Raw genomic sequence first — 14,898 nt, 5'->3', positions numbered from 1 at the left:
TGTGTATTTATCCTCTTTGGGTGTAGATAGTTGCCCCATTTTCACACCATGCAAATGTTTCACAGCACTCTGTGTAAATTATATAATTTTGTAAGTTATATCAAATGTGCTACCTGACCCCTGTTATACACATCTTTTTGAACTGTGTTAATACTGGCTTTCATTTTAAAGATTAAGAGAATAAAGAAAACAAATTTGCCTGGCATTTTTTCCCTTCTGCTCAACTTACAATCAAGTATGAACTATTAGTTTACACGTACTGTTTGGCAGTTCAATATGTGTTGAGCACCAGTGAGATTCCCCCATGCAGGTTAATACTTTTCCTTAGAGCCTGTCATATTTGATTACATTGATGTGGGTAGGTGTTAAATAACATGGATGAGGAGTTGGAAGGCCCTGCCATTCTAATGAATTATTCAGTTAGTCTCTGTGGACCAGGTATTAAAAATATCTGATAATATCTAAGGCATCTAACAATGGACTTTCCCTTCATGGAGTTTTTGTAGTGCTGAAATAAGGCTGGATAGTCAAATCTGGAGCCTAAACTGCACAAGTGAGGTAAAACACCCTGTTTTCCTCGTCAGACCTCTGTAACACTCTGAAGTCTCAAATATTGCCTTTCATATGCTGAACACACTGATGTTCATCAGAGTGATCCCTTTCCAGGTTTTCCTAGTAGTTGCTTTCATTACTTCATTATTTCTGGACTGTTTATATCAAAGGCAGATTTTTTTCAAAGTCAGCATCTTAGAGAAGTGTTTTGAATAGCTGTTTTTGTCATTAAATATCTTGTACAGGAACAAGGTTATGGTTTGTTTTTTTTTTTTTAGATTTCTAAAAGCAGTCTGTTAAACAGTTTTTTCTGAAAGATGTATATTCCTCCCATGTATTCTTTTCCTTGTAATATCAAATACCAATAAAATTTGGATATCTTTTAACTTCTGAAAAAGCTCAATAGTCCTGATATGTTTGACTGAAGTAAAGGCATTTTCTTCATATTTATGTAAATGTTTTCACCATATATGTATGTATAATGCACTAAACACATTTAATGCCATCAGCGTTTCTTGCATTTCCTTTACAAAGGTTTGTCTTGTCACTTTTTATGTCCAGATACATACACATACACACACACACACATACACATACATGTATGTATGTGTGTATATATATAAAGTAATCTGACTGGGCTATGTTTTGTAACTATTTGATGTGTTAATCAACACTTCTGCCTATGTTTCTGCTGCCTTCATGTGTATATTCGTCTGTTACATAAGGAAGTAATTTCTCCTAAACTTGAATGAGCATTGCCTGATACCAAGATGGATTTTTGTGCTCCCCAAGTTAATCTGGATTCAGCTACATGGCTCTTATATAGGTGGTTGATGAAAGCTTGTATTCCCATATGTTTCCACAGACTTTTGGGCCCTATATGAATTAAGGGAATTTGGACTATTTGTGATTTGGTTTATGCTCAGCTAAAATATTTATGTCTGTTAAGAGGACTCAACAGCCCATTCCTGTTGGTCCCACTTGCAGAAACAGCATAAACAGAAGTGAGTAAAGATTAAGTAATTGTGTTAGTTATTTAGCATATATTAGCTTCATTATTGTGTTGAAGTGAATTCTGCCTTATTTCTTCCAGAACTACTATATTTGAAACATTATTTTGATGTGTATGCTTACCACTCTTACTGTGTTAGTTATCTCTGTGTGTTTATAAGAGAGAATATGAATGCTTGGCAAACTCCCGCTGTCTGTTGGCTAATGATTCTTCGCCTTGGTAACTCAAATAATACTGTTTGATGTAGCAAGACCATTGATACTTCACCCTGTCCTTGGTTATTGCAATAACTGTTTTATAGGTGCAATAAAATAATGTATCTCTTTCTGTAGAAAAATTCTTCTGTCTTTACATTTTTCTCTGTTCTGTAATGCCTAAAATCAGTGTTCATTCCATATAACTTCCATGTCAATTTTCTAAAATGTGTATCTAGTAAAAAAACAAAAACAGAAAAAAATTGACATGAAGTATAGTATGATAGACAGTACTGCACTGCACTGCTTGATGCATTAGCAGATAATAGCTACCAGAGCCAAAATCTCCTTTTTCATTTATAATGAGATGTGACTTGAAGCAATTATGCTGATAATTACTGTAACTGCCAATATGGGGTAGTTGGGAGACCTTTGAAAATGAACATTTTCCATCCTTTTCTGTGGCAAACATAGTTTGTCTGAATTGGGTTCAAGAGTGGAACAGCTGTGGCACCTGCCATTCTAGTGGATTGGCTGGATTTCCTGCAGTAGGATTTCCCATTTTTAGCACCCATTCATTTTCCAGTCTCATTTTCCGTCTAGTCCATTCAGCATTTGGAGAAGGCTATCATAATAAAGCAGTGTTCCCATCTGTTGGTCATGGCTGGTTTAATGAGCAGTTGATGTCAATTCAGCTATGCCTGCATCTGTTCCTCACTGCAGCTGTCTGGGGTTAAGGGCTCCCCAACAGCGGCCAGATTTAGCTTTTGTCTCTTGGTATGTCAAGACCATGTTACAGCTTGGCCAGAAACATTCTGTCTTCTCTCAGGGCTGCCTGCTCATGGAAAGAGGAAAGTGTGCTAAACTCTCCATCTCTTTCCCCAAAAAGAATGAAACATGAGACAGGCAAAGGGGGAAAAGTGTAGTTTCATTGATTTAGGAGGCATGTTTGGGGGTATCTGAGGGCAGAGATAGAGGACAGTTCAGTCCAGATCCTAAAGGCAAGACCAGAACGGGTTCTTTCAGCATCTTAGGAAGAAACATAGAGAGCCTGTGCACTGACTGAAGACAACAGATTGTGAATTGTGTCTGAGGGGGAACACTCATTTAATAGTGCAGCTTTCACTTTACTCAGGGAAGCAGTATGGCCACAATACCTTTCAGTATTTTAGTCTGACAGTGCTTTTGTACTGCAGACAGACAGGACACAGTCAAGAAATTTCCTGACCTTTACATGTGAACTCTAGATTTCTGTCTCTGAGGGTGCTGAAGAAGAATCAGAATGTTTCTTTGGTGTATGTAAGTGCTGATTGTGCATGTTTATTAGGCAATTTTCAAAGGCACACTTTTGATTTTTAAACTGCAGTTTCAGAGTTTCAGTGGTAGCTATGGATGACAATCACTCCTAAAACTAATCATAGTCAAATCTCGTACTCTGTATGTATTCAATCTCTGCTGTTGCTTCCCTAACCTGTACATCATATACTTATCCTTCTTTATTCTCCTGATTCCTTTCACAGTTTTGTTTTCTACTACACAAGTGGTTTTATATGATCATTGAAAACCAAAGTTTGAAGCAAAATAGAGTATATGCTTTTGTATACTTTGTTTCTTCTTATTTTATTCTCTTTCATTTTTCCTCCAGCTTCTGGTCTTTTATCATTCATTGTAATTGTTATTATTTTGTGCCAGGAGGGTACCTAGTAGTTGGTGGTCTCACTTGATAGCACTAAAAAGTGATTTTTCAGTGACCCTTCAAAAAGAAGGGTCATACCAAGGTCTATGTATCCTATTCCCTATCCCCAGCAGTTCCTGGAAGATAATTCCTGAGTAAGAATAAGATCAAAGATTGGCCTGTGAATACGTCTACAAGCTACAGTCTTATAAATTGAGAATGCTTAAAAATACCTGAAAAACAGACTGGTTTGAACTTGTGAGGAAAAAAGCAAAAAATCTTTATGCAGAACTACTGTTCTCTTAACATAGTCATTGAGTTATTTGTTTCATGATAAATTTCAAGGAGTGTTTGAACTGTGACATCAAAGCTCAGGGTGGGCCAGTGTGTTCTCCCTCTGAAGAGTCCTGGTTCTCTCCTAGCATAATCCCTCTCCATTTCATCATCCTGGTGTTCATTGAGGTGTCAAGCTGCAGTTGTTGAGAGCTTCACCTTCCAGCCCACGGAAGTCTCCCTGATGCTTGCACAGTCCAGCTGTAGTAAATTCTCCAGAGCCAGGTAAAAGCAGCATCCCCAGGGTTGTTGGAGTCAGCATGGAGCAGCGAGGGTGGACAGGACAGCCTCAGCACCACTGCACAGAGCAAAGGAAGCCACAGGAAGGGTGCAGGAGGAAAGAGCATGGGAAGAATGGATGAAGCTGCACATAAGAAAGGTTTTAACACCTGTAACAGTGAAATTTTAGTTCTTTAATAAAAAATAAATGTATGAATTAATATTAAATTAGTTATGAGTTTGCAGACTTACTTTGGAGATATGAAAGCAAAATAGTAGCAGACGGTCAGCTGTGCTGTTGAAGAATATCAATATCAGAAGATAAGTGAATGGACATTTAAAAAATTCTCAAGCTTGACTCTGCAATTTTCAGGTAGATGTGTGCATTTGTCTTTACATCTGAAGTAAAGTGGTGTTGAAAAGATACATTTAACCAAATAGAAATAGGTGGAAAATTTAAATATATACATGTATATATTGTAACCCAGTGGTATATTTATATTGGGTGTATTCCAGCTTTTGTAGTAGCCAGTTTGATCACAGATATTTTTTGTATTCCAGATGCATGATATGTTTATAACTGGGTCTGACTACTAGGATGTAACAATAATATCTCAGGTCTTCTATTTTCCTTTATTACCTCCTCTACGTTTTGATTCTTCTATTTTAAATGCCTTTATCAGATGAAGAATATTCTTAGATTAATATTACATTTGACGTTACATTCTGAGCAAATTAGCAAATATTAAATATTGCTGCATGATTAAACAATGAGGAATAGAGACAAAAATGAGAATAGTCTTGTGCAATCATCTAAGAGACAGTATATTAAAATATATTTCTATAGTCAATGGAGGCAGAGTTTTTGAGGATATATTTACATATCTCTTGAGTGCGTCCTTTAGGCATCTTTCAATTGCCTGCTTTAGGTAGCTAGTTCAGGTGTACACTTGGCCAGGAAAATCCTACACAGTGGCTGTTCAGATATTTCAGGAGAACTCTGATTTCACTGGAGATCAGTTTTGGGAAAATCTTGAGAGTTTCATATAGAGTTTGTGCAGCCAAAATAAACATGAAGCCAGGACAGTTCAGCAGGGATGGGAGAGAGAGTGTGGAAATTTTTGCCTGGCCTGAATTAGGGAAGACTCAAACCCAGGAGAAACTGAAATGGCCTATCCTGGAGGCTGCAGTTTGCATAGCTCATATTTCCTTCTGTTCTTTCCTTCATCATATCCTAGAGCTTTCTCTTGGAGAATGGAGCTGGCACTCACATGGAGCCCCTGCTTACAGGCTGTCACTGAGGGTCTTTTCTACACAATGAAGAGATATCACTATACCACAGCATTCATAATATTTTAGGACAGGGCATCTGGAAAAAAAATACTTTACTGTGGATATGAACATTTCATTTTGTGCAGGAAATGGCACTACCAATGGATGAGAAAGCCCCATACCTGATGGTAGAGAAGATATCCAAATTAAAAGTTTAGATGTCTATTTTATCCCCAAGAATAGCTTTCGGTCACACAGACTTTGGAATCTACCTGCTCACACTTTTTGAGGAAGAAGTGTCTCAATCAAATTAATCATTGACATGATCATCTCACCTATGTCTCTTGTGATTAATGTGTGTTTGAGGCTGAGCAGGTGCAATTCCAATGACATGAAGAAAATGGAGTGAGGGCCAATTTTATATGTAGATACTGTTAAGTATTTGCAGATGGATTATGTGCCATTCCACAGTGACAAAGACTTGGAACCCCTTTCAAAAAAATGGCTGAAGAAACTTAGCTTAGTATTACACTGGCTGCAATACAAACTTGTGAGAAATACAAACAAGGAATGTTAACCAAACACAGGACCAAAACTGTCAGTACAAGTAGTCTGAATGGCTAATTCTTCTGCATAAAGGGTGGCCATCAATCACTGTTGGTTATTTAAACAAGTTAAGTTTAAAATCTGATTCATTGTAGAAATACAGATGGTGATGGATGAGTTTCCTCTTCATTTGTTATTAAAGATCCATTGCACTGTTCCATTCTGGATGTGCAGTCTGACCTCAAGAAGCCCCTGTCATGGGATAACATTTATTAATTTTCCCTGCTGTGGCCACAAGACTTTTTCCTGCCCAAGTTTGGTTAAATGTTCTGTTGCAGCTTTGCAGTAAGCTTGGGAATTGTTAGGACAATTTATTCTTTTCATTCAAACATTCCTGTTAGTGCATTTGCACAAAGTGAGCTCTGTCCTGAGTTCCACACCCTGGTGTAGATGTATAGGAGGTTATGCTTTCATATGCTTGTGTCTTTCCACCATCTTTTTTAAAAAGAGCAGTAGTATTACAATGGTTTGCCAACAAGATGAATTTTCCAGATTTTTTTGATTTACCAGATAGCTGAGCCTGACCAGGAACGCCTAATTGCCTAATTTCAGATTCTGTCAAGGGAGCAATATACAGACCATCAAAAACCCAGGTTGCTGCTTCATCACACCGGCTCACACGAATGTGGCAGACATGGGGTTTGGGTTGCCAAGACTATGCTCAGACTACTTCTTTCTGATTCTTTCCCAGCTACTAACATGGCACTTCTACTTGCTAAAGAAACATAGCTGACACAGAAAAAAACCAACTAAACAAAAGCCCTCAAATAAACAAATATAAAATATTCACCTGCATATGTATTCATCATTCTGGATCAAGCCTTGGACCCAGGGGTTGGGACTCAGCCTCTGGCATTCAGCTCTGCCTGAAAGGCATAAGAGAGAACACCTGTTAGCTGTCCTGTTGGTACCAGCTGTTAGCATGGCAGGAAGCTGAAAAGTGTTTGAGCCTGAATTCCTTTAGAAAGTCACCAGTAACCTCCTACTCAGTTGTGAAAATGGGAAATTGTATCAATGTCCTATATTCTGAGAAAAAAGGGAAGCTTCATGGAAGTTCATATAACAAACTTTGACTCAATCTGCACAGCTATGCAATGGACCATTTCTTCTAGGGCTGCTTCCTTGCTTGCCTGGGGCTTGGCTGATGCATAAATACAGCAATGCTGTGAGAGAGCACATAGCTCCTCTTAATCACACATCCCCATGGCCTTGAGTGCTCCAGGGCCAGCTGTAATCCTCTCCTGTTGATAAAATGAGAGTGCTGGCATCAAAGCTGAGGTTTTCCTCCAGCTGGGAGATACTTCTCCTGGGAAGGGGGAGTGCTCAGCAGAAAAGGATGCAGGTTTATGTTGAGTGCCCTTGAAAACAGAGCAGTTAGTGATCCCAGTCCTCCCCACACTGGCTCTGGAGCCAGGCCAACAGCATTAAGCAAGTGCTGTCCCTGCCCAAGCTATTGAGATATGGTTTGCTGATGCAGCCTTGCTGCTTCTGCACAGACACATCTCAACCCGGTTCAGTGATGCCCAGGTTCCAATTTAACAGCAAACATGCTGAGGAGAAAACTCTGTGAGGGATGATTTCAGCACATTGCAAGCTCAGTCTTACAGGGCTGTAAGAAAAGGTGGGAAACAAACAAATACAAGTACATCTGTGGCCTAAAGTCAACACCAGCTCTTTTTGCCCAGTTCTTCCACTCCAAAAGCTATTAAGGTTGGGGTCTCAGCAATGGCAGTGTCATCCCTTCCTGTGAAAGTTGCCCTATCTCTCAGTCCATAGCAGGTTTAGAAGAGGTAATTGTCCATCTCCAGTGGCATTCTCTGCTCCAGACAGTTTCCCTGTCAGGTAACTCAGAGCTGAGCATTTCAGCCTCCAAGCAGATGCCTCCTTGCTTCTTTTCCACAAGATCTTTCATTGCTTGTGGGTTTTGAGGAGAGGACATTGGGAAATTTGTCACAGGCTTTGACATGTAATGACACCTACCTGCATGCATTGATCTTGAGCTCAGATTTGTGGCTGTAAGCTGAATTTTTGCTACATCAGACAGTGATGAGGAGAATGGAGATCCCTGCACATCTCACCTTTGTTTTATGTGCTATATATGCAGATTTTTTTTGCAAACAGCTCAGTCAGTCCCCTGAGTCAACCAGAAGCCACCTGACAGTGGCTGTTGCAGCACTGGTGCTGCATTGATCAGCCCAGACAGGAAGCCTGCACTGGTTTAAGACCCACTCTACAATACTGGTACTACACAGCTGCTCGTGGGCTCAGAGTTAATGTAGAGCTTGGGTGCTTGTGCTTGGAAACAGAATCTGGGACAGCAGTAAGTAATAAATATTTGGGGATGATGACTTTTCAAGCCCAGCATTCTCTCCAGACAGATCATTGACATGACACCTTCCTTGGAGTGTCCACAGCCGGTGTTGCTGCCCCTGCTGCGCTCTGGGCACTGCTGCAGCCTCTGGCTCTTCGAGCCTTGGAGCTCTGCTCCCCTGCTGCCTGGGACATGTGGGACTGTGCTGGGAACGTGACAGGGGGTCCTGGAGGGAGATGGTCTCCTCACATGCCAGAAATTCATAGAATCACCATCTCCCCATGCTCTTTCTAATACAACATGCTGTGAATCTACTCACTTTTCACAGATGAAATGGAAACCAAAGTCTTTAACCAAGAAATGCGTGAGTAAATTCAGGCAATGCAGTAAATGCAGATGACAAATATAGCAGAATTGATTTTTGTTTTCTTTCTACTATACTTCATGTTTTCAACCTTCTCCACCTGTCTGCAGAGCCTGGTTTTGTACTGAAAGTATTTTCATGCATAGCACATTTGTTTACCACCCACAGATGCTGCCTGTTTATTCTCTTCTGCTGTTTTCATTGATCTAACATGAAAGTCAGCTTGAACTGAAAGAGCTTTGCCCTTGGTAGGTGTGCAAAGTATTAAAAGATATAAATACAAGCATACAAAATACAAGGACTAAGCAAGTTCTTTAGGGATTATTGTTACGGGAAGTCATGGATACTGAATCTGAATTGTCCATAAAAAAGCAAGATGCTCTTGGATTTAACAGATAGCTCATAGAATGGTGGCAGGCTAGACACTAAGGCAGGGTGTGCTATATATGTTATACCTTTAATTATTTGTCTTGGTCCTTTTCTTCCTGAACAGAAGCATATTTTGATATACTGACCATTTTTTACTTACATCTTAATGGGTGACATGGGGTAATTTGCATGTAGATAAATTATAAGAGGTATAGCACCAGAGAAAATTTCTTTCACAAGAAAATTCATGCCAGGATTTACCATCAATCTTTATTTTATGCTTTACAGATGAAGGAAACTCAGACCCTTCCTCAATAAAAAACACTTCAGCCTAACAGCTTTGTATTGAATGCCTAAATATCTTTTGCATGTGAATTTAAGAATATGTTTCCAGACAATTACATTGTGAGTATGCCTGCAGGGCTAGCAGCTGAGTGTTGGCCTGCTTGTTCCCTTAATTAAATATATGGTTAAATGCATTCAGCCACGTTAGCTCTGGCTGGGATGAGCAATGCTGTGCTTGCTGATCCCTTCAGTTCTGCCAGCCCTTGTGGTCAGAGAGCAGCTACACTCTGGCACTGTTTTCAGCCCCAGCACAAAAGCTACACAGACTTCCTTTGTGTGCTAGATGACAAAAATTAATTTTCTGTGCCTCTTCTTTCTCATGATGGAATCTTTAGCTTAGTCCTGGCTGTAAGAAGAGCAGGATATTGTAGGTTTTAACTCCAGAGAGAAATAGGTTACACTGGAAAGTTTCAGGAGATGTGCTTTTTAATTGGCACAAAACAGCAAAGCCCCAATATTTTCCATGGTTGGTGGCAAGTTTGGGAATGCTTTCTCTCATAAATGTGTGCCATTTTGTGCAGGATGTCTGATCCACCAAGAGGAATTTTCCTAATGACAAACTGGCAGCTGACTAATAGCTTGTGGTCCTTTTTTCTCCCTTTTCCAAACCTACCCACTTTGTGTTGCTTTAAGAGATCAATACAATCAAATGACCAGTCTGACCAGTTCTGACCATTGCCTCTACAACTGGGCTGCAAAAGCCTTGAAGTTCACAGTATGCCAAAGCACTGCACACAAAATTCCTTACCTCCCACCAGTGACTAAACTCTTGTTCCTGTATAAATGTGACCTTGTGTGTACGTGGTTTGCAGGTGCTTTGCAGTGGCAAACACTTTTTAACTTCAAAGAAGTCAGGGAGAAGCTGAGAGGACAAGGCCATTCCTGCACAGAAACCAGCAAAGACAGAGCTCAGAATATTTATGCAGTGGCTCTTGCAAAATAGGTAATAATAAATAAAGTTTTATTTTACATTGTATCTACATGCACATCTATTGCTGTTTGGCTTTTTTTTTTTTTTTTTTAATTAGACTATGAACACTTCTACAAGGGCTTTGGACTCCTTACGAGCTGTGTGATGCTGAGGTTGGTGGCACTGCCCTTTTGATCTTCCCAGCAGTGGCCCCAGAGAAGTGTGAGGGCTTGTTACAGGTACGCTGGCACCTATGCATGTGACTTCAGTTAATTCCCCATAATAGTTACCTGGTACTTACAACTGTACAATACTTTTAAAATGTGTCTAATTTGTGATGTTCATGCGGTTTTATGAACTAAAATGTACATCAAAATGTACAAAAAGAGAGTACATCTGAGAGTCAAAATCTAAATGCAAGCACCTGGTGTGTGTCCAGGACACAGATTTAGCATCTAAGTGAATAGAAAGGGAGGAAAGTCCCATGTTTCAGGATTTTACGTGTGATGCTCATAAATGCTGTAGCCACAAATATATTTTCTGAGGCCCTCTAAATAAATTAAGGAATTTTAAAAATCTCTCTATATATTCTTTCTCTTCAGACCCACAGAATTGAAACAAAGAGAAGGAAGTCCAGCTGCTTAAACATCAGTCTAGAGCTATCTGAGATGTCTAAGGGTGTCCAAGACATCTGGTTCAGGCTGGCATATATGACATAATACTTATTAAACACTCATTTTGTCTGGCTGCTAGATGCTGGAGAAAATAATCCACAGCACCTAAAATAGCACTGAGCCCTGTCAGTAAAGTCACTCCTTCTGGTGAGTAGTGCAGGAGAGGCTTAGGTTTGTCCATTAATATCTATTACCATTTATATCTGCCTAATTATGAGAAGGGTGGAAGAAATTGTTTTGACATTAGGAAACTGCAGAAAACAAAGGCAAATCTAGTGATACTGAGACATGCTATTAAAAAAAATAAAATTGAAAACATTTTCTGTGCTGCCATCCAGAAAGTCATCAAAAGAATAATTATCCAGTCTGCAAGCTACATTGAAACATCATTCAAGTCTACTAATTAGTCATGAATGACATAAAAATATGGGGGCAGTCTCTTCTGCCGGGTAACAAATTATAGAATGAGAGGAAATGGCCTCAAACTGTGCCAGGAGAGGTTCAGATTAGATATTAGGAAAAACATCTTCACTGAAAGGATGGTCAAGCACTGAAACAGGCTGCCCAGGTAATACCACCATCCCTGGAGGTATTTAAAAGATGTGTAGGTATGACATTTGGGGACATGGTTTAGTGGTGCCAGGTTAACAGCTGGACTCAATGATCTTAAAGGTCTTTTCTAACCTAAATAATTCTAAAATTCTATGATTTTAAGAGGGGTTTGTTTGTAATTTTTTTTTTTTCCTTTCCTTTGCTCTTGGGGTGAGGTCATGGACAGGTTCTCTAGTGCCATTTACACCAAGACCCAAGGTACTTCCAAGCACCTCATTTTTTCTTGTTGTGAGTTGTATTAAACAGGACACAGTCCACAGAGTTAACTCAAGTTTTCCTTTAAGCTAACACCCTCTACTGTCCACTCCTGCATATTATCCATAAACAAAACATAGCCACAATTAAAGTGATTACTGACTTTGGTGTGGTAGAGTACTTTCTAGAGTATTATCCTAATTTTAGTTTTGTCATTCTTTGAAATGAGTGCAGCTGTGACTTAGTCATCTGGCCTCCCTACATCTTTTAGAAAAAGAAACATGCTGCAATGTTCCTTTTCAATAGTTTTGATGTAGTATACATCTTTATGATTTATTTTTTAAAATAACTGTTATTCCTGCAGTGCCAAGAACAGCCTGATCACAATTTGATGTTTTTGAATGCTGGGGCTTCACTTTAGCAACCAGAAGTTTCTGAAGTTGACTTCTCTCATTTTTATGCTGTATTTTTGACATAGTTATGAAAGTTGAATGGAGTTTCCTTGTGAATGATGATTGCTCACATTTCAAGGTTTTGATTTTTGGGGAAGACAGTCCTCTTCTGTATTTAGAGTCCATGTGAATGAGTTATCTGACTCAGAATTGCCATGCAAACCAGATATCTGCCTTGCTTACCTCTGAATTACAGCCACAGGCCAGTCATCAGCTGTTCCTATACTGATCAGTCCATGTTTTAGGGATAACTTAAATAAAATAGCCCAAGAACGAAATATTATTTGTCACTCAAAGAAGGGTGCTAATGCCAAAAGGACTCTTAGCTCTTCTCTAGAAAAGACAGCTGCATGGCAATGGAAGGGGCAGAAGAAACTGCAGAGCTCTCCTTTCCAGTCTCTCAGTAGCATGACACAAGTGTCTGAAGCTCAGTTATAATCTCCTTATTTCTGTATAAAACACCTAGCACATCATGCTTTCTAACAATTGCCACCTCCCTTGGCAAGAAAAGAGTTTAAGGATAAACTTTAGCAATGCTGCTAAGATCATGAAATTTGTCCTTCAGGGCTATTCTTTATATGTAAGGCAATAAATGGGAATCTAATCTTAATTAATATATTCTGTGAAATCATTCCTTCCCCTCTAACCATTACCAGCATCAAATCAGCCACTATTAGTTGTTCTGTGCATGGGAAGGTGCAAGCACTGTTAAGTCTTATTAGCCACTCAGGATTTTAGCAGTGTTAATCTCATAATTTCTTCTGTTTAATGGCCAGCGTCTGAAGCTTTTCCCAAAAACTCTCTAGGGTCTGTCTCCAGCCCTCAGGAAAACCACTCAGAGTTTCCTCTGTGCTGAAAAGAAGGCACCATTCTGAGAAATATCTTTTCCCAATGGCATCTGTGCTGCATTGTCTCATTTGTCTTTCAAGTGACATCAGAAGATTAGCTGCGATCTCTTTTTAGGCTGCTAATCCAGAGTGATGCATTACAGTTCCTTGATGTCCCTCTGAATACGATATTAATTTGACAAGAAACAGAATAGTGTTCATAGGTGCTACAGAGATACTGGCAAAGACAAAAAAAACCCACAGCTGTAACACCCCCAAGGCAATTCCACAGGTCTGCTTGGGCAAAGAGGCACAATTTGAGGCTGTTGAGGCTGTTTTGTCTTGTCCTGTCACTGGCTGCCTGGGAGGAGAGGCCAATCTCCACCTGGCTACACCATCCTCTCAAGTGGCTGTAGACACCAATAAAGTACTCTCCTGAGCCTCCTCTTCTCCAGGTTAAACATCCCCATCTCCCTCAACTCCTCCTCAAAAGTCCTCCTCCTCATTCCTCACACACAGGCAGCATCAACTATGAAAAACAGTACTTTCAGGTGTGTTGTTAGTTTGCTGAAATAAAACTCCTGTTGGTATGGACCTGGGAGAAGCTGGCTTGGAACCAAGATGATTTCACTGTCTGGGGGAATATCTGCATTCTGGTCAGCTCTGATGGGTTGTGCCAGGCCATGGTAAATTATCATGCTGCAGCCATGTGTGTGTGTGCAAGCCAAAAGGGCACAGATAGCCTGGCACTCACTCTACAAAAGAAGGCATCTCCCCAAAGAGACACAGGGGTCATCCAGCAGGATGTCACCTGTCTCTCCTGCCAGGATTACAGTGAGAGCCAGTAACCTGCTCAGATCAGGTACATCAGCAGAGCAGCACATCAGTCACTGACCCCAGCTCTCAGACAGCTTGTTTATTTAAGCAAAGCCTGTATGCAGAATGTTCCCATTGGCAAAGATTTCCTGAGTCTTTGCCCTTTGTTGTCTGTGGTTGTTTCCATTTCATAAGACAACAGTTCCCACCTGTCCCAGCCAGTGATATTTGTTCCTTAAAAGCATTTCCTTTTTCAGCATTTTGCCTTTGCCTTATCTAACTTGTATGAGCTGGACTGCTCCTGCCCTGCTTTAATCTCTGGTCCACAGAAACCCTAGAGAGACATTTAACAGTGCCAGACAAATGAAGATTCAGCAGAACTCAGCACTCTACTGAAATATTGAACTTTCTGTCACATTTTCAAATGCTTGCTTTTTATGACTACTGTAACATGAGTATTAGTGAGACATATCTTACGCCTTGAGCCTTGTATAAAGCAGATGGAAATAAAGGGTGTTGCTTAAAAAAACTCCAAGGCAAATCACAGAATCATGGAATGGCTCGGGTTGAAAGGGACCTTACAGACCATCTAGTTCCAATCCCTAAAACAAAGTGGATAGGATATTTTTTCTTCTCTTTCCTCAGTTGTTGAGGTAAGTCACTGCTGTCTGCTAAGAGGCATTTGACTACTCAAACTGCTGTTGAAATGAGGGTCAGAACAAGGACACTTGGAGCTGTTAGCAGCTCCCAGCAGCCTTCTTATACACATTTTTAGTTCTTTGATTTCTGTAGTTCCAAGTTTACAATTGGACACAGTGCTTACAGACAGCAGTCAGAGATCTACACTCATCATTTGTCTCCTGTATCTCAGAACAGTCCATCACAGAGCCTGTGCAGGCTGTTGTTAGATCCAAGTAAAGATATTTCTGAGTTTATGAGAGAGACATCTTTAATCTGTGATTACCAGCATTTGGCTGCAGACTTGTCAGCTGGCTTTCGTCAGACTCCTTAGTGAGGCCCAGCAATAGCAGTGACTGCCATCATATAGTGCAGTGGGAAAGGTTTTTAAGCCCTAATTTATATTTCACATAAGTGTCTCTCTTTCCTCTGCTTGCTGCTAATGGACCACCATTATGTGACTGGAAATGTCAATTCATGCT

This window comes from Lonchura striata, chromosome 1 (genome assembly GCF_050655825.1).
Source record: "Lonchura striata isolate lonStrDom1 chromosome 1, ASM5065582v1, whole genome shotgun sequence".
NCBI lineage: Eukaryota > Metazoa > Chordata > Aves > Passeriformes > Estrildidae > Lonchura > Lonchura striata.
This window is presented reverse-complemented; position numbering follows the sequence as displayed.